This window comes from the organism of the source record quoted next, unplaced genomic scaffold (genome assembly GCF_019419815.1).
Source record: "Pyrus x bretschneideri cultivar Hongxiangsu unplaced genomic scaffold, Pyrus_bretschneideri_v1 Contig112, whole genome shotgun sequence".
Lineage (NCBI taxonomy): Eukaryota > Viridiplantae > Streptophyta > Magnoliopsida > Rosales > Rosaceae > Pyrus > Pyrus x bretschneideri.
Window position 1 is genome coordinate 471543 of NW_025999405.1, and position 13063 is coordinate 484605.

The window sequence follows — 13063 nt, forward strand, 5'->3', positions numbered from 1 at the left end:
TGAAAGGTTTAAATGTCCTAAAACTAAAGAGAACAAGGTTCCAACACTTTGGCTCCAATTAGGTCTTCAATTTAGTCCAACACTTTGGCTTCAAGCATAAGCTATCCGTCCTTAGCCCAAAAGTGCTCCAAAAGTCTCCAAAATGCATCTTTTTGCTCCTTTAGCCCTTTGGACCTACAAACACACGAAAATAGCTTAAAGTACTAAAATAACTAAAGAAACATAACGTAAATGTACGAGAACAAGCCATTTAAGTCGCATAAATATGCTCCTATCACTCCACATTATTGAACACATAACGATCAAGATGGAAGCATAAGGGTTGAAACGGGGCTAAAGGTGTTTGGCTAACAAAGAAAGGATAGGGAAAACAAACGTTCTTTAAGCAATAGTGAGCAAAGTATTGAATTAGGCACTTAGAATTCCCTTTAGAACGCAGAAGTGTTGACTTTGAACACCCAAGGGGAAGTCACACAAAACTTAGGCCCATATTCAAACTTTTTGGGCCCTTTCTTCAACAATCACACTAGTGAGTCCATTCTCACTTATTTTCACTCTTTTTCTTTCTTTTCTTCTTCTTTTTTTTTTTCACATTTTTTTTTTCTTTTTCCCGTGCCTCCTTTAAGACTTAGGCACATACATACACACAAAAATCCCTTCCCCCACACTTATTTTCTGCAACATATTAATCAAAAGGAATTCATTTAAGTCATGCTCACCATACTTCAAAAACAAGGGTATAGGAAAGTCCTACTCTAGGCTAGGTAAGGGGTGATGTGGTTAGCAAAGAAAATAGGCTAAATGAGGCTCAACGGGGTGAAAACTAATATATACGAAATATGGGAAGTAAGGCTATTTGGCTATGGTGGCAACAACACAACTTCATCTTGATATATATTATGCAATTCAATGTCATGCTTTGAATGAAACGGATATAAGTTCTAGCATTTAGTTCTATCATGATACAATTGCATTCTAAGTAGCAACCAAGCAAGGAACAATGAGATCATGCAACAACTTTAGAAAACAAAGAATCACAGAAAATAACTCTCCAAAGAAAGTAATGGCTCGAGTCTCACAGGGATGTAGCGTTATTATGAGTTTCTTCCTTCAAGCATGTTACAAAAACGAATTTTTCTTTTAGGATTGCATGTGAAGTCATATATTATAACCATAACCAAGCATATACCAAGAGTAAATCAAACTTTTCTCCATGTTTATAACTCTTTTTAACAGTCATGCAATTACAAACCAAATCCTTATCATTGTGTTGGAAGGTACCCTAAGACACAAACACACAAAAACGACTCACAACACTCTTTTTTGGCTTTTCAAAACATGTTTTTCAAATTTTTATGTGATTTTCGGAGTTATAAAACAAAACACACTAAAAACACTCTAAAACAACTTAAAAACACCTTAAAACAGCAAGGAACAACATTTGAAGTTATGGGGTGATAAAATCCCACGAATTTGCATTAACAACATTAGTTACCCCCCCCACACTTAAATCAAACATTGTCCTCAATGTTTTAAGCATAGATTCATACAAAGCATAAGTAAACACACAAAAAGCAATTTAAACATACTAAACATGGCAGAATGTAATTAACAAAGAGAAGAGTTTAGGGACACAAATCTGGTTATGGAGTGTAAATTCCCTCTTCTCCTTGGTAATTGCATTGAGGCTTTGATCTTGGTGATTCCACAGGCATATTCTTGAACTGGGCTGCATGATTCTTTTGGTCTCCTCCACTTGTTGATTTTCCTTTGTGCTACTGGGCTGGAGGATTCTTTTGGTCTTCCTCGAAGGTCTGAGCTTACCCTTTTGGTCTGTTTCTTTGTTCATTCTTTCCAATTCGTATTGAAAAGGGTTGGAGGATAACTCAGCCTATGTTTGTCTCCACATGCTTCAATGTATCATTTTCACTTGCCTTACTCGCTCCCCTTTGCAGAAGTGGTCCCTTCTCCGGAAATGTATCAACCGTTGAAGATGACTACTCGAGAGCAACGCTAGGTAAGCAATCAGGAATAGATTCCAGGCAGTTGGCTCCAGATCGGAAGACTGACTCCAAGTGCCGGCTGATTGCTTCTTTTACTTTGCCATGCGAGTAAGAACAAGGACAAAGAAAAAGACAGGGAAAGAGCATGATATGAGATACTTTTGCTTTTGACCTTGATGATATGAGATACCTTTGCTTTTGAAGAAGCGGTGAATGAATCAGCACACTTCAATCCGCCGTTTCCTCCTGGGTCATCTGTACTCCAGGCATCTGGTATCATCTTTGGGGAAGAAGAAAGTTTTGAGTATTTCGAAAGGCTTTGCTGGGAGTGCACCCTCAGAGGTGAGGGAGAGTTGGGCATTTTCTTCAGGTTTGCCTTGCCATAAAAGACGAAGGTCGACATATATAGAGATAATATCAAGTGGTGGTACTGTTCTTTTTCCCTTGTCGACAAATGTCTCTTCGATATCAGAACGACGCCTCTTCGATTTCTGAGCAGGCGCCCCTTCGATTTCTGAACGACGCCCCTTCTCTTTCTGAACGACACGTGGTAGTGCAGATGCGGCTCCTTTTGACAAAGCTGCACGCGTTTTCTGAAAAGCAGAGAAAGCGTCGCCAAACTTTGCGCTTGTCGGCTAAAGACGTGTAGTTGCGATGATGGCCTCCACGTGTTTTCAGCTTTGTCAGAAATCTTTTGACAAAGTTGAAAGCGTTTTCTGAAAAGCCGAGAAAGCGTCGCCTAACTTACGCCGGAAATTCCAGCTCTTTGAATCGGTGGACGCGTCGCCTTGGCCTTTTATAGAGCTATCGATCACCGCCAACATACACACTCTGAAGATCTCCCATTCTTGAAAATCGTCTCCGACCCTTTGAAAATTTACTCCAAAAAAATCCGCCCCTTCTCTTTGAACACTTTTGAAAAATGGCAAACTCATCGAACCTTAGCTTGGAATTGAGCCTTAGCAGTGATACGGGCGCGCCGCGTCAAGGTAACGTATGGCGCCCTTCTTTCTTATCTTCTAACGGTCTTCTTACAGGTGAAGACTCCGTGATGCAGGACGCCACAACAGCTACAATAGTAGCTAGGAACCTCCTCACTCCAAAAGATAGTAGGCTGCTGTCAGGACGGTCCGATGAGTTGGCCGTTCAAGAGTCCCTCGCACTTAGTGTTCAGTGTGCGAGTTCTGTGTCCAACATGGGCCAACGCCTGCTTGCCCGCTCCCGTCAGGTGGAATCATTGATGGCAGAGGTGGAAAGTCTTAAGCAAGAGATCCAGCAGCTTAAGTACGAGAATAGAAGTTTGCACGTGCTTGCCAACAACTATTCGACGGGCATGAAGAGGAAGCTTGATGAGCTGCAAGAGTCTGAAGGTCGGATTCACAGTGACCGTCAAAGGTTTTCGTCGTTCCTCCAGAGGCACCTTTTTCCTGGATCATCCAGCGCTTGGCCAAGTATTGAGGCCTGGAATGCTCTAGCTCCGATGCCTTCCGCTCCGGTGCCTTCCGCTCCGATGCCTTCTGCTCCGATGCCTTCAGCTCCGACGCCTCGTAGTGGGGCTTCACGTAAACAACCTTTGTGAAGCACCATCTTTCTCCATGTTTAGTATTTTCTTTAATAAATGAAATTTTTTTTATTTTTTTATTTTTTTTTTAATTTTTTTTTTCAGTGCATTGGGTTGCCTCCCAAGTAGCGTTTTCTTTTACGTCTTGCAGTCGGACGAAGAACCTAATCACTCCAGGATATGTTCACGAATCGGATGAGAACTCCGAGTCATAAACTAGTACCTAAAACAAGAAACAAAACAAGATTAATAATCTGGAATAAAAACAAACAAAAATAAAACAATCAAAGGGATTAGCAAATTTTCTAATCCCCGGCAACGGCGCCAAAATTTGCTGCGAGAATTATACGCACACAAATTAAACCCTCTTTTCGTCAAATTGTAGTATAAGTATAAGTAGGGATTGTTCTGGACCGGGGATTAGGAGGGATTGTTAATCACTTGGATTTGACTTAAAAACGTAAAAACACAATATAAAACTCTATACTAGACTCAAAGAATGCAAAACTAAACTTTAAAACACTAAAACAAACCAAAAGACTCAAACATCACCCAAAACACTCAAAACTGCCTTAAAAACACTTTCTGGGCAGTTTTGAGCACTTTGGTGAATTTGAACGAAATTATGTAATAAATTGAATCAAAACACTTAGAAACATAAACTAAGACACTTTCTAACTAAATTGGACAATAAAGTAAAGGGGGATTGAGTTTTGACGAAATTAAACTAAATGAACAAATTGTAATTAAAGCAGAATGTAAATATGAATATGATGAAAGTATGGATGAATGCTAGCTAAGGGGTTCATCTCCACACATGTTACACTTGCATAATAAAATGATTTCCAATTGCATTTCAATAAACCATGAATTCTCAATGCTCCAAGTTAATTAGGTCCGCTTAAATTAACTTTCAAATCTTCCTAACGTTATTGAATTGGATGATTGCATACGACAACCCAAAACATTCCCCACAAGTCCCCTACATGATTGCATAATAGAGATACAAGCAAGAATCATTACGCTCTATGAAAATTATAAGTGTTGACGAGGCATTCGTTACTATGGAATACGCATGAAACTTATGCCAAGAATTCGTTTAACGTGATTGTTTATAAGCAACCTCCACTACTTGTGAATATAACTTCGTAACTATTAGGTGAAACTCACTTATATTCTAGCGTCATATTCATGCATGAAAATTAAGTGTGCACTCTCAATAAACATACATAAATAAGTTATCAATCAAACAGTTAAACGAATTGAATCCACAACTTATGAAACGCAATTAGAAGTAATCAAATCAAAATGCAAGCATAAACATATATTTCGAATTCCCCCCTAGCCAAGGGGGGTTTAGTTGAATTTAAACATTGGAATCAAAGAAACACCTAAACATTCCAACAACTCAAACTTGAATTGTATGAACGTTTAGGCCTTCTTCTCTTCCATTCCTCATTCGTACAAAACAAAGAGTATTGAAATTAAACATTGAAATCAAAGAAACACCTAAACATTCCAACAACTCAAACTTGAATTGTATGAACGTTTAGGCCCTCTTATCTTCCTCTTCGTTGTAGCACAAGGTCTAAGGATAGTTTGATGGTGTGAATGGTTTGGGGAGTGGTTGGAGTGGCTGCAATGGAGGAGAAAAGTGTTTTGGTGGCTGCTGCAAGGGTGTGGATAGGTTTTGACGAATTTCTGGAATATGGAAGAGTTTGTGACTGAAATGTGTATGAATGAGTGTGAATGCAATGGATGCTTATTTATAGGTGAAATGGGGGGAACATAACAACTAGGAGGGAATGTGGCTGCATGTTTGAATGATTAAAGGATGCATGTGGGTTGGAATTGCATGTGCAATGAATATGTGGCTGCATGTGCAAGGGGACAATCTGAAAATGCATGTGAAAGCATGTGTTGGCTGCAATGATGAAATGGATGGGAGTGCATGTGCAATGTTTTAAAGGATGGAATGCATGTGAATATGATGGAAATCTGATGGGAATCTAGGGTGCATGTGGGTTGCAAAGTGAATGAATAATGAAATGGGAAAGCATGTGCAAAACGGGAATGCATGTGGCTGCAAGGTTTTGTGTTAGGTGATGGGTGCATGTTAAGTGATAAGTGATTATGATAAGTGATATGATAAGTGATGATGATAAGTGATAAGTGATAAGTGATATGATATGTGGTTATGATAAGTGATAAGTGGTGATGATAAGTAATGGGAGCATGTGAGGGAATGAATAATGAATGCATGTGTATGGTTTTGGGAGAAAGGTGGAGATGCACGGCATAAGGGAATTGGAAAGGTTTAAATGTCCTAAAACTAAAGGGAACAAAGTTCCAACACTTTGGTCTTCAATTTCGTCCAACATTTTGGCGCCAAGCATAAGCTATCCATCCTTAGCCCAAAAGTGCTCCAAAAGTCTCCAAAATGCATCTTTTTGCTCCTTTAGCCCTTTGGACCTACAAACACACGAAAATAGCTTAAAGGACTAAAATAACTAAAGAAACATAACGTAAATGCACGAGAACAAGCCATTTAAGTCGCATGAATATGCTCCTATCAGTCCTCTCACAGGTGAAGACTCCGTGATGCAGGACGCCACAACAGCTACAATAGTAGCTAGGAACCTCCTCACTCCAAAAGATAGTAGGCTGCTGTCAGGACGGTCCGATGAGTTGGCCATTCAAGAGTCCCTCGCACTTAGTGTTTAGTGTGCGAGTTCTGTGTCCAACATGGGCCAACGCCTGCTTGCCCGCTCCCGTCAGGTGGAATCATTGATGGCAGAGGTGGAAAGTCTCAAGCAGGAGATCCAGCAGCTTAAGTACGAGAATAAAAGTTTGCATGTGCTTGCAAATAACTAGTCGTCGGGCATAAAGAGGAAGCTTGATGAGCTGCAAGAATCTGAGGGTCGGATTCAAAGCGACCGTCAAAGGTTTTCTGCTTATCTCCAGAGGCACCTTTTTCCTGGCTCATCCAGCGCTTGGCCAAGTATTGAGGCCTGGAATGCTCTAGCTCCGATGCCTCCCGCTCCGATGCCTTCTGCTCCGATGCCTTCCGCTTCAATGCCTTCCGCTTCGACGCCTCGTAGTGGGGCTTCACGTAAACAACCTTTGTGAAGTGATAAGTGATAAGTGATGATGATAAGTGATAAGTGATAAGTGATGATGATAAGTGATAAGTGATATGATATGTGGTTATGATAAGTGATAAGTGGTGATGATAAGTGATAAGTGATAAGTGATATGATATGTGGTTGTGTGGCTGAAATGAAGGAGTGGAATGTTGGAATGTTATGCACGGCTAAGGAAATTGGAAAGGTTTAAATGTCCTAAAACTAAAGGGAACAAGGTTCCAACACTTTGGTCTTCAATTAGGTCTTCAATTTCGTCCAACACTTTGGCGCCAAGCATAAGCTATCCATCCTTAGCCCAAAAGTGCTCCAAAAGTCTCCAAAATGCATCTTTTTGCTCCTTTAGCCCTTTGGACCTACAAACACACGAAAATAGCTTAAAGGACTAAAATAACTAAAGAAACATAACGTAAATGCACGAGAACAAGCCATTTAAGTCGCATGAATATGCTCCTATCAATAAGGGAATTTCACCTAATCGTTATGAACTTATATTCATGAGTAGTAAAGATCGCTAGTCACGATTGTGTTTAGTAAACCCTAGGCTGGATTAACATGCGTATTCCATAGTTATGAATGCCTAGTCGATGTTTATGATTTCCGTTGAACTTAATGATCTTTGTCGAATGTCTCTATCATGCGTATTCCATGTTAGGGACTTTGATTAGGAATAATTTGGTTGTAATGCGTATCCCATTCAATCCAATGAATCTAGGGAAATCTGAAGGTTAATTTAAGCGGACCTAATTAACTTGGAGCATTGTCATTCATCGTTTGTTGAAGTCATAATTGGGAGTCAAATTATATGCTTATGTTCATGTGTGGATAAGGAACCCTCTAACTAGTTTTTCATCATTCTATTTTATCAATTTCGTTTTTTATAAACTGTTTTAATTAGAATCTGTGCATTTAGTTTAAATTCATCCAAAACCAATCCCCCATTTATTTTAAAGTGTTAGATTAGTTAGAAATACATTTAGTTTGTGTTTATAAGTGTTTTGATTCATTTTGTTTCCCAAATTCGTCCAAAGTACTCAAGGTGCTCAAAACTGCCCAGAAAGTGTTTTTAAGGCAGTTTCGAGTGCTTTGGGTACTGTTTGAGTCTTTTGGTTTGTTTTAGTGTTTTAAAGTTTAGTTTTACATTCTTTGAGTCTAGTTTAGTGTTTTATATTACGCTTTTACGTTTTTGAGTCAGTTTCCAAGTGATTAACAATCCCTCCTAATCCCCGGTCCAGAACGATCCCTACTTATACATATACTACAATTTGACGAAAAGAGGGTTTAATTTGTGTGCGTATAATTCTCGCATCAAATTTTGGCGCCGTTGCCGGGGATTAGAAAATTTGCTAATCCCTTGGATTGTTTTATTTTTGTTTTTTTTATTCCAGATTCTTAATCTTGTTTTGTTTCTTGTTTTAGGTACTAGTTTATGACTCGGAGTTCTCATCCGATTCGTGAACATATCCTGGAGTGATTGGGTTCTTCGTCCGGCTGCAAGACGTAAAAGAAAGCTCTACTTGGGAGGCAACCCAATGCACTGAATAAAAAATAAATAAAAAAATAAAAATTTATATTAAATAAAATACTAAACATGGAGAAAGATGGTGCTTCACAAAGTTTGTTTACGTGAAGCCCCACTACGAGGCGTCGGAGCTGAAGGCATCGGAGCAGAAGGCATCGGAGCGGAAGGCATCGGAGCGGAAGGCATAGAAGCGGGAGGCATCGGAGCAGAAGGCATCGGAGCGGGAGGCATCGGAGCTAGAGCATTCCAGGCCTCAATACTTGGCCAAGCGCTAGATGAGCCAGGAAAAAGGTGCCTCTGGAGATAAGCAGAAAACCTTTGACGGTCGCTTTGAATCCGACCTTCAGACTCTTGCAGTTCATCAAGCTTCCTCTTCATGCCCGTCGAATAGTTGTTTGCAAGCACGTGCAAACTTCTATTCTCGTACTTAAGCTGCTGGATCTCTTGCTTAAGACTTTCCACCTCTGCCATCAATGATTCCACCTGACGGGAGCGGGCAAGCAGGCATTGGCCCATGTTGGACACAGAACTCTGATGCGAAAATAGTTAAGCACACAAATTAACCCTCTTGTTGTCGAATTGTAGTAAGGATGCAAGTAGGGATCGTTCTAGACCGGGGATTAGGAGGGCTTGCTAAAACCTCTAAATTGACTCAAAAACATAAAAACAAAGTTAAAAACGTTCACAAAGACTCAAAGGACTCAAAACAAGTTCAAAAGACTCAAAACTGCCTAAAAACACTAACTAGGCAGTTTCTGACCTTAAACCCAATGTTGGACGAATTTAAGATTATGGCTTGATTCAAAACACTTTAAAACATAAACTGAACAGATTTTAAGCACCAAGGAACAAGAAAGTAAAGGGTGGTTTTGATTTGACGAAAATTGAATTAACAAAACAAGTTAATAAACTAGGCAGGTTGTATAAACGGATTTGAGAAACAAGATGATGGATGGATTAGTTAGAGGTCCATTCTCCACACATGATACATTTATATATGAATCGATTCTCCAATTGTTTTTCATTAACTATGATGCTCAACACCCCAAGTTAACCGTGATGCACTAATTAACTCTCAAATTTTCCTTATGTTATTGAATTGGATGATGCATGCGACAATTCAAATCATTCTCCAATGGTTCTCAACATGAATGCATAGAAGAGATACAATGAGAGATCATTATGCTCTATGAAAATTATAAGTGTTGACGAGGCAATTGTAACTATGAATGCATGATACTTTTGCCAAGAATTCAATTAACGCGGTTGTGACTAGCAACCTTCACTACTCATGTTTATAAACTTGTGACGATTAGGTGAAACTCGTTTATAAACTAGCATCGAGTTTATGCATGAAGACTAAGTATGCATCCCTAATCAACATACAAAAACAAGTTTTTAATAAACATGATAATTGAATTGCAATCACAACTTAACAAATCACAATTGGAAGAAATCAATTCATATTTCAAACATGTTCATGGCTTCAAACTTTCCCCTAACTAATTAGGGGTTTAGGCACTCATGATTACAACAAACTTAGAGAGTAATAACAAAGTAAACATTGAAAACAAGAATCGAAGTACACCTAAAAATTCCAACAACTCAATCTTGAATTGTATGAACGTTTAGGCCTCTTCTCCTCTAGTTGCTGCGGCACAAGGGGTTTTGGTGAGTTTTGGGGGTTATGGATGATGTAGAATGATGTGTTTAGGGTAGGGATGGATGTAGGGGAAGGCAAGGAGTGTTTTTGGGCAGAAAATATGAAGAATGGTGAAGTATGGCTGTGTTAGAGAGAGGGAATGAATTTCTGGCGTGAATGAATGTGTATGAATGAGTGTGAATGAATTGTGGCTGAAATGCATGCTTATTTATAGGTAAATAAGAGGGAACATGACAGCTAGGAGGTGGGTGGAAATCTGAAATGGTGATGGGAGATGCATGTGGCTGATTTATGCATGTGATTAAAGGGTGGAATGAATGGAATGCAATCTGAAATGGGAGATGGAATGGGATGCATGGAAATGATGGTGTTTGTGTGAATGATGGCAGATTGTGTGGATGAATGATTAGGGTCTTGTAAGGGTGGAAATGCATGTGGAGTGCATGGTTGTGTTGGTTGAATTAAAGAATGGGAATGCAATCTGAAATACATGTGAATTATGACTAGAGTAATGATGATGAATGCATGTGCAAAGGAAGTGGATTTTCTGCAAATGCAAGGTGAATGTGCATGGCTGAAAATGCATGTGAAAGCATGTGAAAATCTGGAGTGGGAATTGCATGTGCACGGCAAAGAGGAAGGTTTTGATGTGTGAATGGGATTTTGAATGATTAAGTGGCTGAATTGGATTAAAGAATGGGAGAAGTGCATGTGCTGAAATGATGGTGTGGAATGATGGAAAGCCACGGCAAGGGATGTATTTTCTGAATGAATGAAGGCAAGTTGTGTGGAAGGGTGATTAGGAATGCATGTGGGTGTTTTGGTGACTGAAATGATGAAGTGGGATGGATATGTGGCTGCAATGATGAAATGGATGGGAGTGCATGTGGCTTGGGTGGAATGAAGTGTGATGCAATCTGAAATGGGAGAGCATGTGGGTGGAAATGCATGTGGGTGAATGTGTGGCTGCATGGTTGAATGATTAAAGGGGCATGTGGGTTGGAAATGCATGTGGAGTGGCTGGAATGAAGTGTGTATAAAAGGCTAGAATCTGATTTACTGAGAATGGCATTTGTTTTGAACTTTGTTTCCTTATTTTCCACCTCCAAATCAGGTTTTCATTACTTTAAAATATGGCTGAGAGGATGACAAACAAGGTAAGTGTTTAAGGTAAGTTAAATGGCTCAAATCTGATGTAAATGGTATTTCCACATATGGCATGTGTTTTGAGCGTTTTTTTCCTTGTTTTCACAACTTGCAAATCAGGTTTACACCTTCTTGCCTTCCAATTGATCCTATTACACACTTGGGTGATAAGTGAATGGTTTGGTCTTCAATTTCGTCCATCTACTTGTCTTTAAGCATATGATATGCATTCCCATCTCTAATTTGCTCCAAAATGCATCTTTTTGCTTCCTTAGCCATATGAACCTAAAAACACACGAAAATGGCTTAAATGACTAAAACAACTATGAATTAACAATATAAATGCACGAAAACAAGCTAAGTAAGTCGCCTAAATATTGCTCCTATCAAACTCGCACACTGAACACTAAGTGCGAGGGACTCTTGAACGGCCAACTCATCGGACCGTCCTGACAGCAGCCTACTATCTTTTAGAGTGAGGAGGTTCCTAGCTACTATTGTAGCTGTTGTGGTGTCCTGCATCACGGAGTCTTCACCTGTGAGAGGACCGTTAGAAGATAAGAAAGAAGGGCGCCATACGTTACCTTGACGCGGCGCGCCCGTATCACTGCTAAGACTCAATTCTAAGCTAAGGTTCGATGGGTTTGCCATTTTTCAAAAGTGTTCAAAGAGATGGGGTGGATGGAGTTAATTCTCAAAGGGCCGGAGTCGATTTTCAAGAATGGGAAATCTTGAGAGTGTGTTTGTTGTGGTGATCAATAGCTCTATGAAAAGCCAAGGCGACACGTCCACCGATTCAAAAAGCCGGAATTTCCGGCGTAATTTGGGCGACGCTTTCTCGGCTTTTCAGAAGACGCGTTCAACTTTGTCAAAAGATTTCTTCTTTTCAGACAACACGTGGAGGCCATCATCGCAACTACATATCTTTAGCCGACAAGCGCAAAGTTCAGTGACGCTTTCTCTGCTTTTCAGAAAACGCGTGCAGCTTTGTCAAAAGGAGCCGCATCCGCACTACTACGTGTCGTTCAGAAAGCGAAGGGGCGTCGTTCAGAAATCGAAGGGGCGTCGTTCAGAAATCGAAGAGGCGCCACTATTTCAAAAAGCCGGATTTGCGAGATCAAAATGTTTGTCGACAAGGGTAAAAGAACAGTACCACCACTTGATATTATCTCTATATATGTCGACCTTCGTCTTTTATGGCAAGGCAAACCTGAAGAAAATGCCCAACTCTTCCTCACCTCTGAGGCCACAAAGCCTTTCGAAATACTCATTTTTTTCTTCTTCCCCAAAGATGATACCAGATGCCTGGAGTACAGATGACCCAGGAGGAAATAGCACAACAAATACATGTGCTGATTCATTCACCGCTTCTTCAAAAGCAAAGGTATCTCATATCATCAAGGTCAAAAGCAAAAGTATCTCATATCATGCTTTTTCCCTGTCTTTTTCTTTGTCCTTGTTCTTACTCGCATGGCAAAGTGAAAGAAGCAATCAGCCGGCACTTGGAGTCAGTCTTTCGATCTGGAGCCAACTGCCTGGAATCTATTCCTGGTTGCTTACCTAGCGTTGCTCTCGAATAGTCATGTTCAACGGAGCAAGTAAGGCAAGTGAAAATGATACATTGAAGCATGTGGAAACAAGGAACAACTGCATATGCTGAGCTATCCTCTAACCCTCTTCAATACGAATTGGAAAGATTGAACAAAGAAACAGATAAAAGGAGGAAGCTCAGACCTTCGGGGGAAGACCAAAAGAATCCTGCTGCCCAGTTCAAGAGTAGCACAAAGGAAAATCAACGATGGGCGAAAACCAGTTCAAGAGAAAGCCTGTGGAATCACCAAGATCAATGCCTCAATGCAATTACCAAGGAGAAGAGGGAATATACACTCCATAACCAGATTTGCGTCCCTAAACTTTTCTCTTTGTTAGTTACATTCTGCCATGTTTAGTATGTTTAGTTGCTTTTTGTGTGTTTACTTATGTTTTGTGTGAATCTATGCTTAAAACATTGAGGACAATGTTTGA